Source organism: Microcebus murinus, chromosome 11 (genome assembly GCF_040939455.1).
Source record: "Microcebus murinus isolate Inina chromosome 11, M.murinus_Inina_mat1.0, whole genome shotgun sequence".
NCBI classification, from domain to species: Eukaryota; Metazoa; Chordata; class Mammalia; order Primates; family Cheirogaleidae; genus Microcebus; species Microcebus murinus.
In genome coordinates, this window is record NC_134114.1 from 97,226,942 (window position 1) to 97,238,957 (window position 12,016).

Below are 12,016 nucleotides of genomic sequence, written 5' to 3' on the forward strand. Positions count from 1 at the left end.
TAAAGACTGACTGGATTATTAGAGCCCAAAGCTTCTAAAAATCCATTCCCTCATTAACTTACTCACATGTTGGTTCATTCACTTTACAAATACAGCTATGGTCTCTGCCTTCATGGCATTTATATTTTATTGGGAGAGACAGACAAAAACACATAGACAAACGAGCAAACGATATAAGATTATGGCAAGTGCCATAAAAGAAATAAAAACTGAGCAGAAATAGAATATTGGTGTATGTGTTGGGGGTTCCTAAAGAGATGAGAAGAGATAGTACTGGGAGGTACCTGTGAAGAGGAGACATTCAAAGGCCTGAATGGAGAGGATGTCACCATATGAACCCTGGATGTGTGATCCAAGCATAGGGAACAGCATATGTAAAGGCTCAGAGGTGGGAATGAGACTGGCTTATTAGACTAAAAACAAGGAAGCCAGTATGTTTGGGAAACTAAGCAAGAGCAGGGGAGTAAGTAATGAGGTCCGAGAGATTGACAGGGCCCGATCACCTAAGGCCCCAAAGGCCATGGTAGTCTCGGGACTGTCTCCTAGGCAAATGGAAACCTTGGGGAAAAGGTTGAACTTGAGTCCAATCCTAGCTTAGCCACTTAGTAGTTAGATATGTGACCTAAGCAAATTACTTTCTCCTCTCAGATGTAAAAGTCCTAATTTATAAATAGGTACTCAAGAAATAATGGCCAGTTAAAATCATCAGTAATTATCTGTATTGTTAATGCTATGATATGTAAAGTTAATAAAAAATTTACATTCAAATAGGCCTATACTACAAAATAATACACTGGAAATATAGAATTATTGAGAAATAAGCAAATTATTTTAATGTTTTTTATTCAGTAAAGATCATACATTTATTGAGTACAAACAGACATAAATTAGTAGTACATCCAAATTCATTAGGGTTTATTGTGGTTCTAATCAGAGTAATTATTGATCTCAGCTCAATGAGTCCTCAATTAGTCTATATTGTGGCTTTTCTCTTCCTGCCTACCTAGGCCTTGCCATTTTGTGTCCAGAAATGTGTGGCAGGTCAGTAGCACCTACCACCAACACACAGTCATGAGAGGAATGTCATAGTTATTTTCCAAGTCATAAAACGTAGTAGACGTTTACAGTTTCCTGCCAACATCTACTGCCCACTCTATTCCCCCAACATATACACATATACTTCTTTCTTGCTAATAAACCCTAATTTTATTCAAGTTCACCTCCTTTCTCCCTCAGGCAACAATGTTGACCCCTTGCTAGGAAATGATTGAGAGACAGGCATGGCAACCACTTCTACCTCATCAACGAGATGAGACGTCATCCTATGGGATCTTGTTAGTAATGTTTTCATATTCTTTGATAGGAGACCTTGGAATGGGGGGGAAGGGATCAATTTTCTGTGCTCTAGAAATTGTCATGTCTGCAAGTGACATCTAAACTGCTACAGCCATCTTGCAAATAAGAAAAGAACCAGTCTTAGGGAGGACCTGTCCCTGGGGACAGCAGAGACAGTGAGATAAGAGGAACCTGCATTCTTGATGATGTCATTGTGCCACTGAATCAACCACTCCTGCTACTTGCCCTACTTCTCATGTGAGATAATATACTTCCTTACTGTTTATGTCAATTTGAGCTGGAGTCTTTCTTTCCTGTACACAGAAGATCTCCTAGCAAGTGTACTGCATTACCTCCACATAGACATATCCATTTGGAAACATCATTCGTCTCTAAGAAGGTCTAAGACTAGAACTAGGATTCTGACTCTAACTTAGTGAACTCCAAGAATTCACTTGGATAACATTTTAATTTACAACACTGGCATAGTCACCCAGAAAAATCACACAAGGAAACACTGTAGAAGTTACAATAAGAAGATAGCATTTTGGCATGGGGAGCCAGTATAAATGATCTGTCGCTTTCCTTACCAATTTTGACTTTCCTTACCCAAACTTTGACTTTCACCCTCACCTGTATGGGATATCTGCTCTTCTCCCAAGACCTAAATGAAACACACTTTTCACTGGTCTTTTGTTTGATAAGGCTTCCAACTCAGCCTGTATCCAATTAAAAGAGTTACAATAGTGATCACTTAGGACTTGTAAGAGTTTCAACAGAGATCACATAGAACTATCACAGATCCTAGCACAGGCCAGATGTTAAGGAAGCAAAAACAGCTTCACATTCCACTGGGACAAGAGGACTAAGGCAGAGAAACATTTAAGGTGCAATTCTGGGATTTCCAGTTAGTAGGCAGAATTACCTGAAAAGGAAGGAGGAAAAAAGCTTGAGCATCTGCTGTGGTCTAAATGTTTCTCTCTCTCTAAAATTCATACATGGAAACCTAATCCTCAATGTGACAGTATTAGAAGGTGGGGACTTTGAGACCTGATTAGGTCATGAAGTATCCGCTTTCATGATTGGGATTAGCACCCTTATAAAAGAGATCTCAGAGAGCTAGCTAGCCCCTTCTGCCATGTGAGGTTACAGGGAAAAGGTACTACCTGTGAGGAATAAGGCCCTCACCAGACACCGAATCTGCCAGTGCCTTGATCTTGAACTTCCCAGCCCTTAGAACTGTGAGCAATAAAATTTTGTTGTTTATAAGTTACCCAGTTTAAGGTATTTTGTTACAGTAGCCTGAATGGACTAAGACACCAACAAATAACACTGGCTACTTTTGTCAGCTAGGTAGAGTTTTTTAAAAGTAAAAATATTAGGGGCCAGTAAAATAAAATATCCATTTTACAAAAAAATCATAGATGATAACTGACTATGCGACGAAGAGGTTAAGCAGGATTATAGCTTAGGGAGCTCATGGTGGAGATCAGGAATCAAGTCAAATAAAAGATTTCATAAATGTCTAACAGTTCACAATAAGCACAAAGCAGTATGGCCCGAAACCAAATTAACCATTCCAGCCTAATAAGCATTTTTCCTATAAGAAAATTATAGAATTATAAATTTAGCACATAATGGAGAGCAGAAAATGTAATGCACACAGATTTCATAACTTCATATAGCATTTGAGAAATATTACTTGGAAAATGGGGTGAACATTATAACTGGTGAAAATGTGCTAAGAGACCATAATTAAAACAGAATAGTAAATGTTACCTTAGCTCTTGAAAGGGTCACTATCAGGATTCCACCTAATGTCTTCATTACTAATCTGCAGCAAAAATGGAATTCATTCAATGTGAGGATGGTATCTAACTGTGAGATGTTGCCAGGGGCAGGAAAGTGGTAGAAAAATATATGCAGAGGTTAGAAACAGTGTAACTTAATTAGGTAGATCAGGAAAAAAATCCTGAAACACCAAAAATAAAAGTTTACTAAAATAAATGAAGAAGACAAAAATGAAACTAATAATAATCCTAAAGGGAAAATAATCCTAAAAGGAAAAATAAAGGTGACAACTGTTGACATTAGCTACAAGGCAATAACCCAGCCTCAAAAAAGAATCATGCTGTGGCTAGGCAGAACAACAAACTAAGAATTTGTCAACAAAAGACACTCAGTCTACATATCCTGATTTTAAAGAAATCAGGGTAGGCCTGCCCTTCTACTCCCTATACTGTGTATACCTGTTTTGGGGTTTGTAGAAAGCTTCATCTCCTCAGTTGTAATTAACACATTGGTTGCTAGTAGAACCTTGGGATCTTGTTCCTTAATGATAGAAAAGTGAGCAGGAGTGGTAAAAGCGATTAGGCAGGTAAGGGGGTGACACTGGCAAGTATGGGTAAGCTTGGTGAAACTGAGGTTTTATGGGACTAATTCTGTACTGTGTAAGACTGTCAGAGCATGCAATGCTCCACCAGAAAAACACACTGCAATGCTTTAAGGAAGTCCTTTGAGAATAGTCAAAAATTCAGTTACTCTCACAGGGAAAAGATTAATTAATGGTGACACTGATGATACTAGAGCTTTTATAAAGTAGAGCTCTTTCCTGAGAAGGGAAAGAGAATGTCAAAGAAAGGAAAACATCATTGGAAAGTGGAGGCTGAATTAAGGAGATAATTGAAATTAGGGAAACTTAAACGGTTAAGGGATAAAAACTTTCTGACTGAGAACTTCAGTTTACAGGACATGTATGCAAAGTGTCAGAGGAAGATTTGGTATTTAGGACACTGAAAAGCAGGCTTGAGAAGATGTCAAAGCAAAACACCACAGGGAGAATGTCTACTCATTACAGGGAAAGAGATGAGGCAATTTGTTCCATAGATGTTTGCCTTTACACCCTCCCCTGGGACTGCACCTGAGTCCTCTCAGACCACCAGATCCAAAGGGGAGAGCGCAGCCCTGGGATCTGCAGCGACAGGTGCTCCTGATGCATAAGATTCAAAAGAAACCAGTGTTTGGGTCCATGACCTAATCTCAGGTTGCTCATCTTCTGTGTGGCCTTGAACATCTAAATACCCTTTAGACATAATCACACAATTCTCTAAGAAAGCATCTTTGTTAAAGGAGGCTCAATCTCCCAGATGACACAGAAGATCAGGGTCTTGATCTCTTGCAATCACTTAAAACCCCAGGAGAGCTCACAGAGAAAGGCTATCCTCCTGATTGTACTTTGAGCAGCTATGTTTCATTCAGCTGACCCATAAACTCCGCCTGGATGCATGATCTGTACCCGACCTCAGTAACCCGCTCCCAGGACTAGTGTTAAGCCAGACTATGTGACAAACATGATTATACAGAGGGCACTTCCTGAAGAAAAGGGGATTTGTAAATGAAAACAATTACAAAATTTAGTCTCCAAAATAAAAATCTGTTGGAATTACTTAAAAAAAAAAAGCTTCCCTCAACAAATGTCAAGTTTCCATGTCAGCAGCCTCCTGGCCAGCACAGTCTTGCTCTCAAAGGCCTCCAAACCTCCCACAGCCAAAGCCAGCTCGTAGTCTGCCTGCACTGGATGACAAAAGGAACCAAGGCACCTTTGACTTCGAATGACAAGACAGTGAGGCTATCTTAAGTCTCAAAGTGGGACCTATGAGTCAGCTGCCTTTTCAATGTATAACAAGGGGTATGGAAACAAAAGAGAAACCTGGGGAGATGGCCTAGACCAGGGTGAGAATTGGGGACATCCGCGAAGAATACACACAGCAAGGTAGTGAGAGGAGGAGGCCAGGCAAGAATGAAACGGACAGACTTTGAAGATGGATGGGGCAGGAATGGACAATAGTTCTATGAAGTGCTGAGACTGGTGCTGAAGCCAAAAATCCGTCACTAGGATTCAGTCATTGGTACCATTCAAACCGCTGGTGACTATTTCTATGCCACATACTCCTTTAAGGCCTTGTAAATGTTCACTCGTTATTCTTTTTAGCCTCTACTGCACCTGGCAACTATTTCTTGAATGACCTTTATTGAGACGCTGTAAGGTGAAAAATGTGGTCCCTGCCCTCAAGGGGCTCCCCGTCTAAGGGGAGAACAGAAGAGATACGGGTTCTGCCTGAAGAAGACATCAGGCCAAAGGGGGCATGGAAAAGCTTCACAAAGGTGCTAATACTTGAACTGAATTTTGAGTTAGCTAAGCAGAGAAGAGGTACTACCTGTGATAGGTCCTCAGTTAGTATTTGTTAATTAATATCAGCTCATTTTAATCTGTAATGATTACCTGGAAGATCATTTAAGGACTAGGAACTAGTTCTTATCACCACTGTTTTTATTATTGTCTATTAAAAAGAGAAGTCTACCTATTTTAGGGCTCAGGGGTATAATATAAAAAAATACTATATTTTACCTTTGACTGGGGTGGGAGAGTACATTCATAACTTTTCTAACTATGAGGCATCTTCTTATTCTATTATTTCATAACAAAAGTTTTAAAAGCTTTCAAAAAGAACACATTTTTCTCACTTGAAATATGTGTGTATATTTTAGTATAAAATATATTTGGCAGCTCCTAACATAATTGGATGGCTACGCCTTACAAAAACTTGATTTCTTTTTAATCAAATTTTTAGAACCATACTGGGTTTCTTGCCAGTGCTGCAATAGTGAGCAATAAATACATCATTAGATCAATGGTGGTCTGATGATGGATTACTCAAAAGATAGTTCCAGCCAAGAAGAATAAGCCCAGAAGTCTCACTGTGCAAAGATTAATAAAATATTATTTAAAACATAACACTGAGTTAATATAACATGGAAGACAACACTGCAAAATAGAATAGCCATGGGTTTATAATGTAGTGATATTGATCATGGATTTTCCTAAGTACTCCAGGGCAGCCACACTATTATACATGCCTCCGATTAGACCTAGAGATGAGAAGGAAAAAGTTATAAAAAAAGAAACTAACCAGGGGAAGGCCTGCTGCTATAATAAATTATTTAAAGCAAGCAGGGCAAGCGAGTTGTGAAGACAATATAAAACAGAATCAATGCCCCCAAGAAACCCCAAACCACAGAACCTCTATAAATTCCTTACCACTCTGTCTGGCATTTTACTGGGGGTATTTCTTTCCCACCGCACTCCCCATCTGACCCCTACCCTGACCCTTCACTTTTTGCCCAGTTCTTTTCTCATTGTTTTCCTTCTGTAGGGCAGGATGCTGTTGCAGCCTATTTCTCAGCTGTATCAGGAGTATATCTGGAAGCCACAGATGAGTGCATCTGTCACTTCGTTCATCTGGATTTTAAATTTCCCACTGACACTATAAGCTGGGAATGCCTAATATCTTACACATATCAACATGACTTCAATATTATCCATCACCTTTTTGTTTTTTCTTACTATTGCTATTGTTAAATCCATAAAGCTGAAACTAGTGTAAAACTTCTATAGCTCAATGACTGTTCTATATTAGTGGATATTACTAGACCCAAAAACTAAAATGAAAGTAGGAGCTTGGAGGAGGCATTTCGAAGGAGAAATAGTAAAAATAGTAAAAATAGGAGGGAAGACTGACTTAAAAAGTGAATTTTTTACAAGCGGATTTCGCCATGGGAATAAGGGTAAGGAAAGATGCATCAGAAATTTGAACGGAATTTGTCAACTGAAAGTTGCCAGAGTTTGCCATAGCTAAAAAAAAAAATTAAGAATTGTTGCATAGAAGCTTGCAATGACCTATGGCCTAGTTCCAAGCAAAACAGCATTCTACTGTAGGTTTTTAACTGGGCAAATCAGTCCCATTGTATGATCAGGAGCTGTGGTATACGTTATTGGGCTTTCCAATTTTTCGAAGTCCATCCAATCATGCAGAAGCTGGGCACATGAAATATAAACAACTCCATTTTGCCAGAGTAAAAACATTTTTAGCATCTTAACATGACAATAGACAAACCAGCACAGGGCTAAAATACAGGTCTGAAGAATTCCACTTCCAGGCTTTGCTGCTGTTGTGCTCTGTTACCTTTAGCAAATTATTTGCCTCTCTGGGTCAAGGCTGGGTAGTTAAGGTCAGGGACATTGAATCAGTTAGCATACAAAGTGGTTAACTTTCTAAAGAGAACTGTTACAAGGTTATATTTAATATAAAAAAATCTGAAGAAAATGGTAAAAAAAAAACAACCAAAAAACCTGTAGATGCTATGAATGACTAAGCATAACCCTATTACAGCACCACAGTGCTAAATAAAAACAATTTAAAATGCAAGGCCAACTTCTCATTTACTGGTATCATCTTTGAAAATGAAAGACAGGATCTAAATATCATCCTTTTGTGGTTGCTGTTTGCTCATCTGTAACAAAGTGGGAAAAAATCATTGTCCTCAAAGGATTGTTAAGATAAGTGACCTATCAACATGCCTGCCAAGTGCATCTTTAAACAGAAATTGCTCCATAAAAGTCCCAGTGATGATCCAGTGGTCCGGAACAATCCAAGTTCAGTGCCCTGGCTCTATCCACATTCTTTTGCCATCAGGGAAGTACATATTTTGGGCACTTCTGACCTCGAAAAGAAATCATTTGGTTTTTTAGGTACTTCAATATTAGAAAGAGGAAAAGGGCAACTTCTGATAAATCCTTTCTCTTTCAAACCTTATTTATAGAGAATTATGCCAGTCTGAAATGGGAGAACAGAATCCAAATGTCAGTATCAAATGATAAATAAAACACTAATGGCAATAATCAGTCAAAATTCACAGTGATTTCAACGAAAGAAGAGGCAGCAAACAATTCTCAACATATCTCTCTATAAAAATGAGAAAATCTACTTACACAATTAATTAGACAGATCAAGATACTTCTAACGTGATTTTCAGAAAATAAGAATTCCTGGGCCTCTGGGTGGCCCTGACCAACAAACAGAACAGCCACAGTTTTCCAAGGAGATCCTTGACCTCGTATAAGTCTAGCCCAGCTGAGGTGTGCACTTTGGTTCTAGAATGGTTTTTAAAGAGACAAAGGTGCCTTAGAAAGATGAGGATTCTACCCTCCAAGAAGAAATGCCTAACAACATAAATAAGGACCGGCAGAGTCACTGCAGAGCATCACAGGAACCCAGTGAACTCAAAGTGGGCAGGGAGGGGTTAAGACTGGGGAGGGCATCTTAAATTACCTTGCTTCCCCAGACAGACTTCCTTAGAACTGGGAACAACCTAGAACAGGAATAGCTGAGGATTCCATAACACTTTCAAACACAGGACATAAGGGGTCCATTGTTGAAGACAGAGAGTTAATGCATTACCTATAAATTTCACATACCTAGTAAATGCCACCTGGAAGTTTCTCAATAATTATTCATTAAATCAACTCACAGACTATAATTGTCATTTTATATCACAAACATCATTCCAGTGTTTCTGAAAATATTCTGAGGGGATCCTTGGTATCTAAATCACTTGGAGAGTACTTATTTAAAATGCAGATTCCTAAGATCTACCCCAGATGGCTAAATCAAATCCCTGGGACTAGTCCAGCCGAAGAACTGAATTTCCAAGGAACAACCCAATTGATCTGGATGAATCATATCTAGGTGGGAGAATTGTTATGCCTTTATAGTCCATCAGAAATTTAAAGGCACTCATATATTAAGGATTTGCATATTTTCCCAAAAATGTTTATACACCACAAAATTGAAAACAATATTTCTTGTGATGAGTTTTTAAAAACCATTCCAGTTTATTCTGCCTACATATAATGAACACCATTATTAAAATGTAATTATGAGCATAAAATTATTGGGAAAAACATCAACTATGCTTCTCAAAAATGCTGCCTTTATTTTGTCACCGAAAGTAATTATGCTATTATAGGAATTTACAGTTTTTTTAAAGTATCAGTCACTTGGCTGCAGGAACTTATTAAGCTGTTATACTCCTCCCATGCCCTTTTAGTCATCAGAATTTTTGTGATAAAGCCTTTTTATTATTTTTAAACTATAAATTGTGAACCACTGCAACTGGTGATTAGGCTGAATATGAATTTATGTGCAAGTTATAAATTCCTAAAAGCATATTTCATTAGAATTACTAAGTCTTAACTCTAGCCTTCGCAATAAAGCTCTGTTTACTTCTATTAAGGTGAGGTTTTTTGGGGGAAGGGGGTCCAAAACAATTCAGTTTTAATGCATTCTCTTAACAAGCAAAAGAAAAAAAACACTTACTGATATACATGCTCCTGCAAAGCTATAAACCAGTGTTGCATGGTGATGTGACAAGCACCATATTTCTTTTCTAGAGGGATTTTTTTTCTCCTATAAACTCGCCTTCCCCAAACCATGCTATAATTATTTCACAAAATACAGTTTGCCATTTCTAGAGACAAACACTCCCTCTCTCTTTCTCACCAAAATTGCAAGTGTAGGCCAAATATTGAATGGAAATAGAACTGGATAGTCAGGCTTTGTTTGTAGCATGTTGTTTCTGCTAAGGGTTACCCCTACCCACGCTCCACCCCAGTGCTCTGATTGAAGTGTACATGTTATGTTTTAACAGATGGGCCAACTGGCGGCTGTTGGGCTGTAAAAGAGGAACGAGGAATCTACACGGAGTGGTACTGAACTGAACGCTTGTAAAGTTCATGGACATACACTGACCCAGACAGACCAGGCAGATGCAGACATGCTTACACATTCACTCACCGGACACCCTACAGCTCAAGGAGTCTGTGTCTGTGACCCAGGGGAAGTTCAAGGCTGAGTTTCCCCTTCATGTATTTCTATTTCATTCACCTATCGGTTTTATATTAATATATAGATACACACACATATACGTGTACGTGTGTATATGTGCATCTACACATCTCAATGTTTTTATATATTTTCAAAGATCTAAATATTCCTAAGTTCTGTATCCAAGTCTCTATCCAGTACCCTCAATAAGCTCTCATTCATGTCAAATAAGAACTAAAAGAAAATATCCTATTGAATTCTATTTAGTCCACATATAACATAAACTACATGTATGTAACTGCTCTCAGAGAAACATGTTGATTTTATCCCCTTACCATTAAGAGGAGGAAAACAAAAACAAACAAACCTAACCCAGACGGAGTCACAAACGAAGTGTCAGGTTTAACCTTGAATCCTGTTGTCAGTTCCCGTCACAACTCCGTCACTTAAACACACAGGTGTTCAGACAACACGACGACCCGCTGGCGAGTCCCTTCAGTTTCAGCTGGGCTCCTCCGGGGCTCCGGGCACCCGCGCGCCCAGCCTCCCTCCCGGTCCTAACGAAGTCCTTCGGACGCACCTCAGGAGGGACACGGATTCAAGTGCCAATAAAAACTAATCACTTCACAAAGTTCAATGTCCGGCAGTGCTGTAATCCCTTTAACGCCCGCAAAGCGCTGACGCCCGGCCACGGCGCCCCGCGGGTGGCTCGGCTCTCCGGACGCCGAAGACCCGCCCGAACGCGGAGCGCCCGCTCAGCCTGCGAGTCCCGCCGCCCCGGCGCGCCGCCCCGCCGGCCCTCCGCAGGAGCGTCCGCACGCCGCCGGCGCGGAGGCAGCCCCAGGCGCGGCGCGGCCTCCGCAGAGGGGCAGGGACGCGCCCCCGGCCACCCAGCGACGTCCACCTCGCCAAGTTGGGCGTGCGCAGAGCCGCGTCCCGGCCGAGTCGGGATTCTCTGAAACAAGAAGTTCGGGAGCGGGATGTTGGCACGGAGTGAATCCCGCCCGGCCTCGACCTCCCACAGCGGCTCGCTCGGACCAACCGGCAGACGAGCACCCGACGCGGCGGGCACCCGGCTCGCCGGCCGCCGCACCGCGCGGAGAGGAGCCGCTAGCCGTGCGCGCGGCCACTCACCCTCCTCGCCGAGTCCGCTCGCAAACCGCCGCCCCTGCTGCGGGTCCGGAGTCCCAACTTGCCCCCGGTCGGCAGCCGCTCACGCTCCAGCGGACCCAGGCTCATGGGCTCCAGTGGGCACCTCGGGGGCAGCGCAGCAAGCCCGGCGGCCGCCCGGCTCAGCAGGCACCCGGAGCGCGCTGACAAGTCGCCGACCTGCTAAGCGAATGAGGCGGAACGCGGGGCTGAGCCGCCCAGGCTCCGGAGGGGGCGGGGTCGGCAACGGGGGGCGGAGTCGGCTCCGGGCCGGCCCCGCGGGGCGGGGCGTCCATCAACCCGTAACTGGCGGAGCCGACAGCCAATCGTGGTGGCACAGGGGCCCCGAGCGGCCGTGGGCGGTGCCTAGCCAATCGCCTGCGGCCGAAGGCTGGCCGGGAGACGCGCCGGCGGCGGCGAAGTTGGCGGCCGCAGAGTAGGGTAGCTGCCCGTGGGCTCTGGGGGGCCTCTGCAGCAGGACCCTCCTCCTCCGGAGGGAAGCGGCGGCCCGAAGGCCCCTGACTGGGAGAGGCCGGGAGCTCCCGGAGCCGCCGCACGTCGGCGCGCTGTGGAGTACGAAGCAGCCGCAGCGCGGGCCGAGACCCGGTCGACGGCGCGGGTACGTGGCGCCCGCAGGAGGCGCGGCACTTGGAGGTTCCCCGAGGAGCTCCTGCCGTCGGAGGAAGCTTAGGGCCCACAAGGGTGAGTTCCAGGCCGGCTCACCCAGCCGCTGCTGGGAGGCGAGGCCCGGGATCTCCGAAACAAAACTCCAGCTCCACAACCTCCCGAAGTTCAGGGCACGTCCCTGC

At 42.8% G+C, this 12,016-nt stretch overlaps 1 protein-coding gene across 4 annotated transcripts in view; it reads right to left on the bottom strand.

Moving 5' to 3' along the window:
* Positions 1–11,451, bottom strand: part of MARCHF3 (membrane associated ring-CH-type finger 3) — a 140,893-nt gene extending 129,442 nt beyond the window's left edge. For 3 of the 4 annotated variants that reach the window (XM_012735502.2, XM_076008337.1, XM_076008335.1), the window contains exon 1: positions 11,193–11,451. The gene's annotated coding sequence lies outside the window, so the exon portion shown is untranslated. Of the gene's footprint in view, positions 1–10,425; positions 11,014–11,192 lie in introns of all 4 variants that reach the window. The other variant, XM_076008338.1, reaches the window with a different exon arrangement.
* Between the last annotated feature and the right edge of the window lie 565 nt (positions 11,452–12,016).